Source organism: Mastomys coucha, unplaced genomic scaffold (assembly GCF_008632895.1).
Source record: "Mastomys coucha isolate ucsf_1 unplaced genomic scaffold, UCSF_Mcou_1 pScaffold9, whole genome shotgun sequence".
Classification (NCBI taxonomy): Eukaryota; Metazoa; Chordata; class Mammalia; order Rodentia; family Muridae; genus Mastomys; species Mastomys coucha.
Window position 1 is genome coordinate 59,935,349 of NW_022196915.1, and position 17,256 is coordinate 59,952,604.

The 17,256-nt window shown below is 44.9% G+C and overlaps 1 long non-coding RNA gene and 1 pseudogene across 2 annotated transcripts; both read left to right on the forward strand.

Moving 5' to 3' along the window:
* Positions 1–325: 325 nt before the first annotated feature.
* LOC116084173 lies at positions 326–1,169 on the forward strand (annotated as a pseudogene).
* A 4,158-nt stretch (positions 1,170–5,327) lies between these two features.
* On the forward strand, positions 5,328–11,292 carry LOC116084408. Of its 2 annotated transcripts, none has more exons than XR_004116094.1 (3): positions 5,328–5,391; positions 9,899–10,938; positions 11,049–11,292. It is a non-coding gene; the product is annotated as an uncharacterized LOC116084408 (long non-coding RNA). The 2 variants fall into 2 exon arrangements; XR_004116093.1 differs by having other exon boundaries at positions 9,899–10,383.
* The last annotated feature ends 5,964 nt before the right edge of the window (positions 11,293–17,256 follow it).

Below are 17,256 nucleotides of genomic sequence, written 5' to 3' on the forward strand. Positions count from 1 at the left end.
AAACAGGAGAACTAGAGAGATAGCTCAGGGGTTTAGAGCACTTGTTGCTTATTCCAGAGGACCTGAGTTCAATACCCAGCACCCACACAGCAGCTCACAAACATCTGTAACTCTAATTCCAGAGGATCCAGCATCCTCTTCTGGCCTCTGAGAGTATTAGGCACAAATGTATACACACATACATGCAGGTAAAACACCCCATTTACATAAAATAAATCTTAAAAATAAGAAAAGTGTGTATGTATGAAATTTGAGAGAGAGAGAGAGAGAGAGAGAGAGAGAGAGAGAGAGAGAGAGAGAGAGAACAAGAAACATAAGGACAGAGCATGTCTGCCAACAGAGAAAACCTCTTGTGTTGGAAGGACTCCACAAGGATCTTGTGCAAGCGAATGGACAATGGATTGCCTGAACCAGACTGGAGGGAGGGAAGACGTGAAGATCCATGCTCCTGCAGCTGCACAGATGAACTTCAGTAAACTTTACCTTTCAACATGTTGGTCCAGAGAAGCTGCTGAAGAAGCACATAAAGAATTCATTTCAGAGGATGAGAAATACTTCTTATGATCACTTGAAGAAGCCCCAAAGAAGGATGTTGTAGATATCAGACACCAGATTCCATCATTAGAGGGAGAGATTAAGTTCCCCATATTATTTGAAGAGAAGCAGTTCTTTTCCAGTGTTTTTCTAATTAGTTCACCTGGATTTCAACTCTGGACTCACTATGATGTAATGGATAACATTTTAATACAAGGAAAGAAGCAAATTATGCTGTTCAATCTTCGAGATGCACAACATTTACAGTTATCAGGTTCTAAATCCAAAGTGCTGAATGTCGACAGCCCAGGCCTGGATAGATGCTCTTTCCTAAGGTGAGGAGCTGTGAGTGTTGTCTCGAAGCTGGTGATGACCTATTCACTCCTGCCTTATGGTTCCATAGTGCAGTTTCTGAGGAGATTGTGGTGGGAGGGAATATCTTTTGGAAGCACCTTCCATGGGAATGCTATGTCACAACAGATACCTACGGCAAAGATCCTGTAGCAACATCCAGAGCTGTGCAGATCTTGGACAGAGCTTTGAAAACACTGGCTGAATTACCAGAAGAATACAGGGACTTCTATACACACCTGATGGTCTTAGGTAAGCAAAATAAAGCCTCTGGGAAGAGTTAAAAAAAAAAGGAACTAAATGTAGCAAAACTTTAAAAATAAATAAAGCTCAGCTCAAGTATTTAAAAGCTATAACAAGATATACATATTTAAAGATGCTTTTTAAAAACAGGAAAGATAAGTCTCAGATTTATGGTATAAAAGGAGATGCTTATCTGGTTTCTACTTGGTATAGATTTAGAATGCTTAGAGGAACCATTTTTTAGCTCTAAGATGTAAACAACTAAAATTCTGACTATCTATCTATCCATCCATTCACCTACCCACCCACCCACCCACCTACCTACCTACCTACCTACCTACCTACCTACCTACCTACCTACCCAGAAGCCTGCCAGCCACCATACAACACAGTACAGGAGGAGGAAGACAGAAGAGACCTGTCCACTGCTGTGCCTCCAGTGGCAGGGGGGAAAGATGCCCAGAGACCTGCCTGCCACCATGCCATGCAGTGTGTGTGGGCAGAGGAGGTTACCCAGAGGCCCACAAGCCATGTAGTCTGCCTGCAGTGGGAGCCACTCCAATGTGTGAGTGTGATGACAGATGGAAGAAAAAGAGAAGCAGAGCAGTTTGAGCATTGTGAAGAGAGATGGAACTGGAGACATGAGGATGGAGAGGAATAGCCTGCTGTTTGAGTGACCATCCCAGTCCTTGAAGCCATGGTGAAGTTTCAGAGCCAGTTGCCGCTGAGGGCCATAGCCTGGATCCATAGCCATGGAGTAGTAGGCATCAGTATGGATGTCTGAAGCTTACATTACCTAGAGGCCATGGGGATGCCCCTGGTCTAGGGGTGGGGCACATGGCTGTTCTGGGGCTGGCTGTGGTGCTCTGAAGAGCTGGCACTACCCCTCACCACCTGCACAGTCAGAAGAGCTGCTGCTGGGTCATGAGAGAGGGGGAGTTGGTCCTGCTCCTCACCAGCTACAGGGCTCAGGAGAGTGGACCCTGCACCTCACTGGGCAACAGAGTGAAGCTGGCCCTGATGGAGAAAGGATGGGTGAGCCAGCCCTGAGGGTATAGAGCTGGAAAGCTGACTTAGCCCCTCACAGGCTGCAGCCCTTGGGAGAATGGGCCCCCATGGCTCCACTGGGCAGCACATGGAGATGTGGGTGCAGGTGAGTCAGTTGCCCCCAAAGGTTTGAGAGCGGGGAAAGCTGGCCCTGCCTCCTGATGATGGCAGCCCTAGGTGGCTTAGCTGAAACAGTGCTGGATAACTCACCCTGGCAGTGCAGCGCTCAGCTACCCCGCCCCTCCCCCAGGCCCAGATCCAGGCCTCTGAATTGATCCACCCCAAAACCTACATCATGTGTGAACGGTTGGAATGCATTAAAGGGCCAGGCCTGCTGATCCACAGTCTCAGGGTTTCTGTGACATAGAGTGACAACAGGATAGCTGGGAGGGGTCCCAGCAAGGATCCATTATTGATGGTAGTACCAAAAGCCAAAGGCCTAGAATGAAACCAATGACGCATTGCAGTAAACATTTGCAAGTGAAGATGTGTGACAGATGGGTATACTGTGGGACACACTGTGACACACTACAGCTTCCATCTACAGCTTCCATCTATAGTATGAGATGTTTTCTATACTTTGTTTTGTTGTGTTTATTTTTGTTTGTCTTTTTTTTTCCTTGGGGGGGAGGCTGCAAGGGTGGAGGGTAGCTACAAGGGGGCAGGGAGGTTATGAGTGGTACTGGTGGAGTGATGCGTAGCTCATAAAGAATCCTTAAAAACTTAAAAAAAGGAGGGGAGGAGGGAGAAAAGGAGGGAGGGGAGAGAGAGGGAGAGAGGGGGGTGGGAAGAGAGAGAGAGAGAGAGAGAAAGAGAAAGAGAGAGAGAGAGAGAGACAGAGACAGAGACAGAGACAGAGACAGAGAGGAAGAGAGAGAGAGGACTAGGTGGCTGAATAGTTGAGCATAAGGACCTGAGTTCAAATTCATAACACCATGTAAGATCACACATGGTTGCACATCCTGGTCTCCTCCTCTGGCTTCCACATGCATGCCTGTGCATGCATACTTACACATATAGATGTATATAAAACACACACATGCACACATGTGCACACACATATACACACACAAATAAAAAGAAAGGGATCTGGAGAGATAGTCAAGCAGCTAAGAGCACATATTCGCTCTTGCAGTGGACCTGAGTTCAGTTCCCAGCAACAGGCAATTCACAACTGCATGTAACTTTAGCTTTGGAGGCTTCTGGCCTCTATGGACACCTGCCCTCATCCTCACATGCTCAAAATTAAAAAATAATTATTTAAAAAAGATGGTAGAAGAATGCCCGGTGGTAGTGGAGCACACCTTTAATCCCAGCACTTGGGAGGCAGAGGCAGGCAGATCTCTGTGAGTTCGAGGCCAGCTTAGTCTACAGAGTGAGTTCCAGGACAGCCAAAGCTACACAGAAAACCCTGCCTTGAAAAACAAAGCAAAACAAACAAACAAAAATGTTAAAAGAAGACAAATGATACAAATGAAGGTGTATACGAAAGGAACATTTATACAGTGCTGGCTGAGAGGCAGCCTCAAGCACTCATGGTGGTGGTCGTTATGGGGATTCCTCAAAAACTAAAAAACAGAGATATTTGTCTGATTAAACTCCATTGGTAATTCCTGGGCATATCCCACAAAGGCTCTAATATCCTTATTTGCCTCAGCTCTTCTCACAATAAGCAGGGAATGGAACCAGCACAGACTTCCGACATAAAACGAACAGATAAAGAGAGTGTACAAACACACAACAAAAGTTTTCATTAATAAAAATAAAATCACAACAGTCACATAGAAATGGCTGGACTCGAATAGCTCATTGTGTTAAGCCAATCAAGCCAGGCCGAGAAGGACAGCTGATTTCTCTCATCTGCAGAATCTACATCTAAATTATGTATGTGTGTTTAGGTCATGAAAATGACCTAACCTAGAAAAGGGATTGTAAAAGGGGGGAGGAGGAGACACGGAGGGTGAAAGAATCCATGTGAAATGAAAGCAGAGGAGTAATCATTTGGGATCAGAAATAAGACCAGCAACAGTGTGGTGAAGGGATGGGGGAGGGGAACATAAGGGAAATTAGGGATGGCCTGTATTTATAAACATCAATGAAAACCATCAGATTGTATGCTCATTTGAACTGTGAAGTTTAAACTTTCTTTTTCCTTCCCTTCCTTTCCCTTCCCTTTCCTTTTCTTTCCTTTTCTTTTATTTTTTTCTGTTCCCTTTCCCTTCCTTCCTTCCTTCTTTCCTTTGTCCTTCCTTCCTTCTTTCCTTCTTTTCTTCCTTCCTTCCTTCCTTCCTTCCTTCCTTCCTTCCTTCCTTCCTTCCTTCCTTTGTTTTTGGCCTCTGTGCTTCTCACTGTGGCTTAAGTCCTGGAAAACCTAGAGCAGACCCTGGACTGTGTTCCATCCAACCAAACTCATGCCCATTTCCTATCCCTCCACCCACTGATATCCAGATTCATGAACCATTCAGAGTTCCCATTCGCATTCCCCTCTGGTTGTTTAACTGCAGTCTCCTGGAATGGAGCAGTTCTTAGCCAAGACAGCTTCTTCCCTTGGTTCTTTAAGCCTCTAGGTTTGTGTTCTGCTGCCCCTGGTGGCTCAGCGGTGTTCCCTACGGAGGACAGTGCAGAGAGATGGATCCATGAGACAGAATGGCCACTCAATGCTTTTAGTTCTTTCAGTTTCCTAAGCCACTTAAAAATTTTTATTACATTTATTGAGAGAGAGAGAGAGGAGAGAGAGAGAGAGAGAGAGAGAGAGAGAGAGAGAGAGAGAGAGAGAGAGAGAGAGAGAGAGAGAGAGAGAGAGAGAGAGAGAGAGAGAGAGAGAGAGAGAGAGAGAGGACATAGCCACAGTGTAGGCGTGAAGGGCCAAAGGATACTTGTGGGAGTGTTTTTCTTCTGCTGCTATTGAGTTCCTTGCTCATTGAGCCATCTCACGCCCCAAGACATTTTTTGATCTGCATTGCTGGGAGATGGTTTTGTGCACTGTACATTCATGTGCTGATTTCTGTGCCCAGAGATCTGGCTGCAGCCTGGACTTGAATATGACTCAGTATTTTGTAAAACATTGTTCTCTATCACCTCCTGATTGGTTAAATAAAGAGCTGAAAAATCTATACCGGGGGCAGGAGAGGAAAAGGAGGGACTTCCGTGCCCTGAGAGGAGAGTTGTGAGCATCTTAGGTGAAGACCAGGGAGCCAGTCAAGACTAAAATGGCAGGTAATGTCCATGTGGCTGGGAAGTTGGCTGGGAAGTCAGTCAGGGCAGCATAGTCAGGTTAGAGTAACGCAGGAGCTGCCCCACTACAGTGCTTTGAAGCTTTGAATAAATACAATGTTTTTCCCAGTCATTACTCAAAGCAAGGGCAGGCATAGGAAAGCTTGTCCTTTTATACTGCATAGCAGTTTTCATCTTGAAAAGTGTTTGTTTCATACACAATGGACATCAATGATCATTTACAGCTTATATTTCTTAATATACCAGTCTACCTTGATTTCTAGTTATATTAATTTTTTCCAAATTTTTAAAGATTTAATTCAAATATAATTGCAGTTTTCCTTGCTTCCCTTCCCCCCTCCAATCTTACCTGTGCTCTTTCCCTCCAGCTCCTCTATGTCCCCATCTCACTCCTTCCCAAATTCATGGCCTCTTTTTCTTGGTTATTAGTAGTGTGTGTGCACGCGTGTGCGCAAGAGTGTGTGTGTGTGTAAGTATATAAATACAACCTGCTGAGTCTGTTTAGTGTTGCTTGCATGTACATAATTCAGGTCTGACCACTTGGCATTAGATAACCAGTTTGGTGGGGGGGGGGGCGGCGTTCATTCCTGGGGAAGATTAATTCCTCCTTTCTCAACAGTTGTTGGTTTTCTGCAGTTCTTTGTCTAGGGATGGGTCTCCTTGAAATTACCATTTGCTTGTCAGCATATCCATTAGTGTGATTGTTGGGTCCTGTTGAAGCAGCCATATTGTTGACCTATCGTGGGTATGGCTGTCCTGTGATTTCTAGGAGACAGTCTCACAGTCTTTCTGCCCCATCTTTCCAGGATGTTCCCTGAGCCTTAGGTCTAAGAGTTGTGTTAAAGATACATGCTTTGGGGCTGGGCAACCTGTAATCAATTGACCTCTGTGACAGGATTAGGTATTGGGTCAGACAAAATCAAACCATGGGATAGGTCTCATGAGGGAGGATTTTTACTTAAGGGGAGGGGGCACAGAGGTGGCTTCTGGGAGAGAGAGGAAAGAAGAGACTGGGGGGAGGGAGAATGTGACTTTTTAAATTAAGTTAAAGTTTTTTAGTTACTCACTTTACATCCTGCTCACTGCCCCCTTCTGGTTACCCTTCCCGAAGTCCTTCCCCTTTTCCCCTCTTGTTCTCCTCTGAGTGGGAAGAAAGTCCCCCTGGGTATCTCCCTGACCCTGGCACTTCAGGTCTCTGCCAGGCTAGGCGCTTCCTCTCTCGTGAGTGAGGTATCAGTATCCCAGTCCCTAAAGGACACACATGGTATGAACTCACTTATAAGGGGACATTAGCCATAAAATACAGATAACATAGTACACTCCACAGACTCAAACAAGAAGGAATGTCCAAGGGAGGAAGCTTGAATCTTAGTTAGAAGGGGGAATAAAATAGAAGAGGGAGGGAGGGACCTGGGAGGGAAGTGGAATGGGGGCTTCCGGATCAGGTATGGCGGAGGACAGGAGAGATGGCTAGATGGCCATGAAAATGAATGGAAGTCTGCAATTGATTGGGGTGAGGCAGTAAGGGGCATCTCCAGGATGAGACAGAGATCTGGGCTGAGGGAGGTGTCCAAGATTCAATAGGGGTGACTGTACTATGATTCACTACATTTTTGGATATGGAACCTGAAGAGGCCATCTCCTATAGCCAGGCAGGAACCCCAGTGGAGCAACAGAGACACCAATCCACCCACAAAACTTTCAACCCAAAATTTACCCTGCCTACAATCTGGATTGCAGACAAGGAGGAGGGAGCAGAGACTGAGGGAATGGCCAACCGATAACAGAATGTGACTTTTATTGAGGCTGTGGCACATGCGAAAGGGGACATGCACAAGGGAACATGTGCAAGGGGACATGCAACAGCTAGTGATGACCTCTCTTGTCTCGGGGTCCTTCAAAAGCTGGCTGTAAAGATGCCTGATTGTCTCAGAGTCACTTTCAGCTGTCCATGGATGTGTCTGATTGCTAACACTCTGTACCTTGAGTAGTTGTGGCTTCTGTCATGATCTTCATCAGTTACAAAGAGAAGTTACAAATGATGAGAGTGAAAGGTATACACACCTGTGGATACAATTATGCCTACTTGGAATGCTGTCAGGAATCAAGCTGGTCTAATGTGGCGTTAGTAGGTCCTCTTCTAAGATGCATGGCTCACTGGCCTCAGGAAATTGTAAAGATTTCCAGTACTGGGTATGAGTTCCCTCCTGTTGAGCTGATCTCCAATTAGAGAACTTTTGATTACTGCCAACATATGAGTGCCACTGTTGTCCTTTTAGGACTATCATGCAGGGCTGGTTATTGTTGTAGGTCACAGGCCCCACAGTGGGTCGGACTACTTACTGCTTCTCCTGCTTGGCAGCTGGTATAGTACCTTCTGGTACTATGGAAGCCAGGGAGAAGTCTTGTAGTTTAGATCCAGCTCAAATGTTCTGCTTCTCGTGTCTAAAGTACACGGTGTCTTCAGCACCAGTGACTTACCTTCCACCTCTGGGAGGTCACCAAGGGCAATATTATTCTTTTCATTTTTTTTTTTTTTGAGACAGGATCTTATAAATACCAGGCTGGTCTTTAATGTACCATGTATGCATTTGAAGATGACCTTGAACTCTTGATCCTTATGCTTCTACGTTCCAAGTCCTGGGATGACAGGCATTCACCACCATACCAGCTGTTTTTATTAACTTCTTGAAGAACTGGTTTATATAAAGTAATCTACTTGAGAGGCAGAAGCAGGATTGGTACAAGTTCAAGGCCAATGTGGTCTACTTAGTGAGTTCTCAGCTAAGAGTACATATTGAGACCTTGTTTCAACAGATAAAAACATAATCATTACACTTTTGTTGTTGCTTCTGGTTTTTGCTATTGTTGAGACAAAGACTCTGTTTAGCCCTGGCTGTCCTGGAACTCACTGTGTCGAACATGCTGGCCTCAAACTCAGAGATCTGCCTGTCTTTGCTTCCCAATGCTGGAATAAAAGGCCTGTGCCACCACATTCAGCTTTATTATAGTTTTACTCACATTTTATATTGAAAGAAAAAAAATCAAGTTAGTTTATACACAGAAGGAGAGAGACTCCCTTAGGCAGAGCAATAAGACAGGCAAGACTCATGGTAACTCATGACCAGGGTACATGATAATGTTAAACCTTATAGGAACTGAACCTGGAAGGTTCGAGGGAGCTCTACCAGCTCCTGGAACTGCTGCTTAGTGCCCCACCTCATGGGCTGAACTTTTCGGCTACTCCTTCCCGCTACACAGCACTCCCCATAGCTTTCTTCTTGCTAGAGCATCTACACATTCCTGGGCTGATTGATTTCTTTCTCCATTTGGTTTACACAACCCATCATGGTCTGTTTCAGTTTGTGTATCCTTTCTGGCTTCTTTAGAGAGAGATGGCTCTGGCTCATGTTGGTTTGTTTCCTCCCAATCCAGGCTGGCTGGCCTTAAACTCAGTAAGTAGCCAAGGATAACCTTGACTTCCTGATCCTCCTGTTTCAACCTTTCCAGTGCTGGGATTACAAGAACCATGCACAAATCTTCAAATTGTTTAAAGCCATGGATACAAATGCAAATACCATGAATAACACAGTTGCAATCACCATGGTTACAGATGCAATCAGTCATCTCTTCTCCATCTTCATTTGTGTCAAATCATCACACTGTACCTGTGTTAGTGGAGCCTCTTCTAATGACTACTCCAACTTCATCTCCAAATTAATTTTCCATGTTCTTCAGAGCTTTCCCATTGTTACCAGCACAGAATATAGACACTTTGACATCTTTACAAGATTCTTCTCCATTGAACCTCATGATTTAGGTATTAGAGCGTTCAACTTTCTAGTCCCATTGTTGAGGTTTGGTCTTGCAGTCTATCATAATGCTAATTGTGGGACCCCCCAAGACCCAGAGTCTGTATGTAGACTCTATGTGACCTTGGCCCCAAATTATTTCTGAGTGGTGAATAAAGATGCTGACAGCTAATAGTTGGGCAGAAGAGTTGTTGACAGGGTTTAAGGTTCCCAGGTTTGAGGGTCAGAGGAGAGCCAGGAGGAGAAGGTGATGGAGGAAGAGAAGCCACCATGAGTTAGGTGAGTTCACGTGAACACAACCCTGAGGGCTGGCCAACTGGAGTTAAGAGCAGCCAAGAGGAAACATAGTAAAAACTTGGGGTTATTGGTAGGAAAGTAGATTCTAATAGCACAGAGGATAGATATCTGCCCAGCTCTTGTGCTGCTTAAGGCTTATTGTAAATACAAAGGTTGTATGTCTACTATCCAGGAACAAGATGGTCCTAGGCAGGGTAGAAACCCCAGATTTGGATTAAAACATTTCGACAAGACTCCACTTCTTGCTTCTTGGTCTTGCTGTCATTCTTTCAATTTTGTAAAAACAGGAGCTTTCTACATCGTTTATTCCAGCTGTAAAACTTCCTCCTCCTGACAGCCAGCCTTCTTCTGGTAACACTTTCTCTACTTGTGCATGGTAGGTATCGTGAAGGAGTGAGAGCTGCACTACACAGGGCAGCCGCAAAGGAGAGCAACGCTTCGGCTAAGAACTAGAGATGATAAGGAGGCTTCCGGAAGCCCAGGGACTAGAATGTGTTCGAGGAGCCAATCGAGCATCACTTCCTCCTGGAGATCTTCCTTTGAATCGAGCATCACTTCCTCCTGGAGATCTTCCTTTGAAGGTTACAGGTTACGACGTGATTCCGCTGCCGTGTGCTTCCGGCTGCTGCAGTGCTTTCTCCATCATAGACATTTCTTGTCTGTTTTTCAGTCACTTGGCAGTTTATAAGCTCCAACATAGTCAGGATTTCTCTTGCTGCCTTAACCATACTACATAAGAAGTACCTAGTAAATGTTTAATCTGCCATGAAGACCGCATGGTAGATAACTAGTGTCCTCATATTACAGGTGGAACAGTCCATGACATTTGCCTGCATCTAAGTTCTGTGTGATACATCTTGAGCAGGTCTGTGAAGAGAGTTGTCCTTTTGCCAGTGCTGGGGTTCAGGTGGGCAATGTGATTGGCACTGTAATGTAATCTCACTTTGCGAATTGAAAAGAATAACCCTGGGTATGAAATCACTTTTGCAGGAGGTAGCCCCCCTCACTCCCCTATGAGGCTCCACTCAAAGCATCCCTATTGTAGCATGAATGAGATACTAACCCTACCATGATTTGAGGCCTCTGTTGGATGCTCATGAACACTCTGGTCTTTCTTATTTTTTTCCATTATTTCTTCATGTTGTGTAAGAGTTTACTTGTAGATAGGAAAGTCTATCCCATAGAGAAGCTCCTAAAGCAAGAAGATAAACAACTCAAAAATAGCTCCAAAGTTCCTGAACTGACAAGATTCACTAGGCTTCTTCCTTCCAGAGAAAGCAACAAAAGCTGCAAAGAAGGGCTGGAGAGATGGCTCAGTGGTTAAGAGCCCTGACTGCTCTTCCAAAGGTCCTGAGTTCAATTCCCAGCAATCACATAGTGGCTCACAACCATCTGTAATGGGATCTGATGCTCTCTTCTGGTGTGTGTCTGAAGACAGCTATACACACACACACACACACACACACACACACACACACACACACATATATATATATTAAACAAACAAATATTTTTTTTTTTTAAAAAAAGAAGAAGCTTCAAAGAAGATCTGAGACCAGCCCTGCTGCCTGGAAGAGGTTTAAGGCCAGAGTCTGGAAAGGACACTCACCAACCTGTTGAGTTCCTGGACAGAGACTATGCAGTGAGCTCCAGGTTCCCAGCTTCGAGAGATGTCACCAATGCTGGGGTGGGGGTCGAGTCATTTCTGCTCTTGTAAGTAACCTCTCACTCATATTTTTGCCAGTAACCCCAATAAAACTCATTGGTCCCCCAACTTAGACTTTGGTGGTATCTGTTAGCATTTCTTTTAGGCTCCACCCAATAGTTACCTAGCAACAGCCAGGTTTATTTCTATAAAAGGATTATTTGGCCTCTCTCTCTCTTTTTGGCCTTTATCTCTCCCTCCCTCCTTCCCTCCCTCCTTCCCTCCCTCCTTCCCTCCCTCCCTCCCATCCTCCCTCCCTCTGTCTTCCCCTCTTTTCTCTCTCTCTATGTCCTCTCCCTCTCTTTCTCTCTGGCCAGCCTCTTCCCTTTCTCTCTCCTCTCTTTCTGTCCCTCTCTGTCCTCTTTTGTCATCTGCCTCCACCCCTTCTCACTCTTCTTCCCAAACTCCAAATAAATTTCATTTTGTACTAGGCCCATCATATGGCTGGTACCTGGGGCAGGGACGGGGGATGCCTCAGCATGAGCCTGCTGCATGACAAAACATATCATCTGTACTTTGGTCGGTCATGACTCCCTAGCTGGGGTGAGGGTTGGGAACAAGCAAAAGAAACTTATTCTAAGTACTATCATCTCGTTTTCAGACTGAATTTAATCATAGGGAGAAACTGAATTCAAAGTCCCAGGCCCCAGGGGAGCTGGGGACTTCTCTGTAGCTGAACAACTTCTGTTGTAAACAGTTGTCTGAGTCCAAACATCCCAAGGATAACTTCTCCATCCTGCTAGCAGGGTCAAACAAGTCCATGTTCCCAGGCCTAGGAAGGAACTCCTATCCCACTTCTCCAAACACTTTCTTAATTGTCTATTAACCCGTGAAGAATATAGAAAATGCTGTCATCTAAACCAAGGTGCATACGTTTAATATATATGTGTACACACACACACACACACACACACACACACACACACACATATCTGTCTGTTATTCATTAATTAACTGGATGCCAGTGGCCTGCTTCTTTGTCTCCTATCACTCTGAGCTCTCTCTGGACCTAATGTCTAGGAGAATGAATTCAGGCCAGAGGACATTGAATTCAGGCATCCTAGATATGGTCCAGTCTCCAACGGGTGCTCCCTTGCATAACCCATAATGTCAAAATACAATTGGATAACACTGCAGCTCTCCCCAGTTCTCCCCTTACTTTGTGCTCCCATCCTTTAAAAATGTTGTACAATCTCCCTTCAGGGACATGGTTCAGATCCTGAACTAGCCAACTCCCTGACCCCCAGAAAATAAACTTTCATTCTTAAGCTCCTGGAACTGAAGTAAATTTTCTCGGCTTCCACCGCAAACCCAACAGTGAGTAGATAGATGTGTGTGTAGTGTCTCCCCAGGAAAAGTTTTGTCAGAGACCTCAGAGACCTTCTAGTCTTCAGTGTCTCAGAGCTTTTGTGAGTTCTCGTTTTCATCCCTTGGTTCATAGCCAAAGCTTTGCCCTCCTTAGAGGCAGTTTCTGTGGCTGTCCATGTGAGGTGGCCCTCACCCCTTTAGAATATTTACCATAAACTAAAACTGTCTTAAATACTGGCTCGGTAAAGCTCTGTCTCCCCGTTGGAAAGTCGGCTGCAGCGGGCGGGGATCATTTGGGTCATCTCCCATTGTGTCAGCAGAGTCTCTGGCCGTGTCCTCAGGGTCTACTCCGAGTGTGCTGGGGGATTAAACAAGCAGAAAGGCCTATGTACAAGCTTTTGTTATGTCTGAATGCTCTAGCGTATTCTCTCGCTCTGTACGTCTTACCACCGTTTACAGTTTCCAAAGAGAAACGCAGAGCAGATTATCCAGCCAAATGTCTAACAACAAAGGCTCCAGAGTGGTTTGTTTGCCCTGCCCAGGAGTTTTCCCAGGATCCTTCTCTCTACCTCTGACTTTGACCTTTTCTCCTGATGACTCAAGCTGAGGCAGCTCTGATGGCCACCTTTCTTGCTTTGCATTTCCTGGGGCCACCTTGAACCTACTTAGGCTTCTGGCGAGACCTGCCATACAGGAACTCAAATATATCCATTATTACCCAGAATAGACAGGATGGATCAGAGTTCTAGAATCTTTGGATTTTGGCCATTTCACAGTCCTTGATGATGGAGGCTGGCCGGGCTCTTCACTTTTTCTGGGAATCTAAAGATTCTGATTAGCACCCTGGAACACACATAAACCAAAAGCTTATTTTTGCAAACACTCAAATATGCATCTGTCAAAATTCTTGTCAAAGGATATTTGCACCTCATAACCTCATCCCTTCCCATCTTGACCCTTGCATTCACTGCTCTGCGAGTTTGGTATAAACCCATAGAGAAAAGCCACTGACACTTCTAGAATTCACTTGTGCTGATGCTCTTTGAAATTGTAAGGGTTTTTGTTTGAGAAGCATCTCCGTGGTTTTGCCAGAGCCTGGGAAATACCTCTGCAGTGATTTGCACAACACACTGGTATGGCGGCAGGAGTATGCACAAGCAGGTCCTGGAAATGGGTTGCCTGAGCAGCCGACAGATGAAGTATTTTGCGCTTGTCTGCTTGAGAACAGATAAAAAGCCTGGATCAGACAGAGTGAAATGTGGCCATTTGGCAAGGGCTTTCCAGGGAGAAGAAAAGGCCTGGCGAAGAGCAGCCTTTGAAGCTTCAGATCTCCTAGGAGAGAGAATTGAGTGCCTGTAATTAGAAATTTTATATCAGGTATTAGATTCACAAAATGGGCAGGGAATGTTCTGGAAGCCTGACTTCTGAGGACAGGGAGTCACTGTATGCTTGTCTGCATTGGGGCTGCCCAAAGGGACTAGCTTATTGGGGGAGGGGGGGTGAGAACTAGACCTGGCAGCTGCCCAGCAAGACGAAGAGCAACATGTTATCCAAGAAGAGGCTGGGGGCCAAGCCCCAGAGACTCTGAAAGGACAAAGAGCTCACTGTTCTGCAGAAACAAGCACCAAGAAGCCTCCTTTAACCCTGTTGCTTTTACTCAAACATTTAGCAGTAAATTCACCTCTGTGCCTTTAATGATACAGATCTGGGCTGGCTTGGAACCAGAGAGTGCACCTTTGGGTGCATCTGACAGTTAATGGAAAGATGGAAATCACAGTGCATTTATCAGGAAGACACAATGAACCGATAGGTGAGGGTCTCAGGATGGATACAATTCTGCACTTGCTGGCACTAAGCTATGTTTATCTCCAAGCCTTTGTGGGTAGCGGACAGTGACTCATTTGTGCACAGGGCCATATAGTTCCTTCTGGATTGTGATAAACATTCAGACCCAAGGTTGAGGAAGTCCGAGGCCAACTGTGCCAATATAACTATATTGTTTAGCTCATCAAATGCTTTTGGAATTAAATCAAATTACTATGCATTTATCTAGCATCTGTCTTATCACGTGAGGGCTAACGGGCAAAAGCAAACTGGTTTGAAATGCAAGGAAACTGAAAACAAAGAGATTACGGCCAATCTTTTCTGAATTGTCTTCCCAGAGTGAAAGACAGGAAGCTCACGAACTTACCAACAGCTGAAGGAAACGTTTCTGGGAACTCCTTTCGCACATAGCACAGCCAAAGCAAATATTTTGATCGGGAAGAAAACAAAGGTTGGAATGAATGTATAACCGACCTTCACAGAAGATTCGAAATGAGTCCCTGGGATGACACCAAATGCTAAGCGCATCCTTAGTACACCTTAGAACAAGCTGTACAAAGGTTAAAGGACCTGGGCAGCATACTGGAAGATCATTTTAAACATCTTAGTCTGTGAAAAAACAAGTTCTGTGAATTTTTTTTTGTGGTGCTGAGGCTAGACCCAGAATCTTCCATGTACTAGGCAGACACACTACCATTGCACTGATTCCCCATCTTCCACAGCCTCCTTTCTTGAGGGTCTCATTAGGTCTCTTAGGCAGGCATGAACTTGCTAATGATAGGTCTCAGAGTATAGAGTTTAGTTAGTTCTTAAACGTCCAACCTTCCTGCTCAGCCTCACAAGTCCGAGTTGGCCATGATGAGATTTCTATCTTCTTTCTCTTTAAATCTCATTTTCCTTTCCATTTCCATTTTAACTCCCTCTTCTGTCCTCCCTTGGTTGCTTCCGCCTCCTTTTCCTTTTCCTTCTTCCCCAATCCTTTTTTCTCTTCTTCCTCATTCTTCTGTGTCTTAGGGATGTTGGGAAGAAAAGAGCAAAAACAACTATTGTGTTGAAAGCCATGAATTAGAATTCAAGCCAGTTCAGATGGTGGCTAACTGCATTTGTGCTAGTTAATTGACTATACTTGAGCAGCATTAGTTTGTTGACTGATGGCTGCTAAGAGCAATTAGTCTCTACCATGGGTCCTTAAGTTCAGAAGGTTCTTGAAGACATTGAGCCAGTTGAGACCATCTCCAATCATTCTGTACTACTATCAGAGAATACTTTAAGTTGGATTACCATAATACACAAAAATGCAATGACCTTGAAGCTGGAAGGCCAAGACATAGGGGCCAAATCTGGCAAGGACCTTCTTGCTACACATTTCAATGAAGAAGTTGATGACTACCACATCTGAGGCTAGAGGGTTGCCGCAGGCCTGATGCCAGCTGGATTTACATGGTGCTGAGTACCCTGCCATTGGGGCTGTACAGCAAGATCTTATCTGAAAGACAAACAGAAAGGATGATGGTGGAATGATCTGGCTCTCTGGCTGAATTATTCCCTTCCTTGGTCCTCTTTGTTCCATTCTCTAACACTAAACACAGGGCACTTCTACCTTGTTTTCTGTCTTTACCTTCTCTAAGTAATTTCTCTGTGTGTCTGTCTGTCTCCCCACTCCCCCTGGGTAAGCAAAAAATGAAGCTGGATGTTAAGGTAGATCTATTTTCCCCAAGATTAGAGGCTCTGAAGCCCACTCATTCAAGTAGAGTGTCAGAGCTTTTTGCTTCTTGGAGAACAGAGCTAATGAATGTAGTGGGCCTGGGTTTCTACCCTCGATGCCGAGCTCCTGGGAGCTCCAGGCCTAATTCTGCTCCTCCACCTCACCCTTGATCTTCACCAGGAGCCTGGAAACTTAATTTGGGAAATGGCCAGGGACAAGAGCTTTGCAGAGCAGAAGCCAATGATAGGCTAATACTGTCCGAGAGTTTCCACAGCAGTGCCCGGCACTGAAACTGACATATTCATTCTATCTTTAGTTGAGGATGTTTCACATTTAGGGATCTGATTTAAAGCATGTTGAAAAATATGTGAAGGTAAAATATTGAAAACTAGCTTTTTCTTCCTTTCTTACTTACAGGCAAACTGTAATATTTTGTACTGCTTTTGGTGTCTTTAATTTCTCTTTGTATCTGTTCTTTGGTGATTTCAACATCACTTATTTTCTTCTTCTTCTTCTTCTTCTTCTTCTTCTTCTTCTTCTTCTTCTTCTTCTTCTTCTTCTTCTTCTTCTTTTTTTTTTGAGACAGGTTTTCTCTATATAGCCCTGGCTATCCTGGAACTCACTCTGTAGATCAAGCTGGCCTTGAACTCAGAAATCTGCCTGCCTCTGCCTCCCAGGTGCTGGGATTAAAGGCTTGTGCCACCACCGCCCGGCTAAAGATTTATCTGTTTATTTATTTAATGTATATGAGTACACTGTATCTGTATTGATGGTTGTGAGCCACCATGTGGTTGCTGGGATTTGAACTCAGGACCTTCGGAAGAGCAGTCAGTATTCTTAACCGCTGAGCTACCTCTCCAGCCCGATTTCAGCATCTCTATCAATGGTAGATCCGATGATTATTAGTGCCCACTATGCTCACTATGTCATTGTGCAGTAGTCCCACACAGTGGAGTAGGAAAAACAAGCAGAATTTCTGAGTACAACAATGGTGTACATTTAAGCCAGGGGCTAGGCTGGGGAGCTGGAGAGTGTCTTGGTCCATGCTGTGCTCCTATAACAGAACATGCTGCACTGGACAATATATATAGAACGGAAATTTGGTTGGATGAGAAAGGTGTTTGTTGCTAAACTGGGAGACCTGAGTTCAGTCCCTAGAACCCACATAGTGGAAGGAGAGAACCAACTTCTGGTTT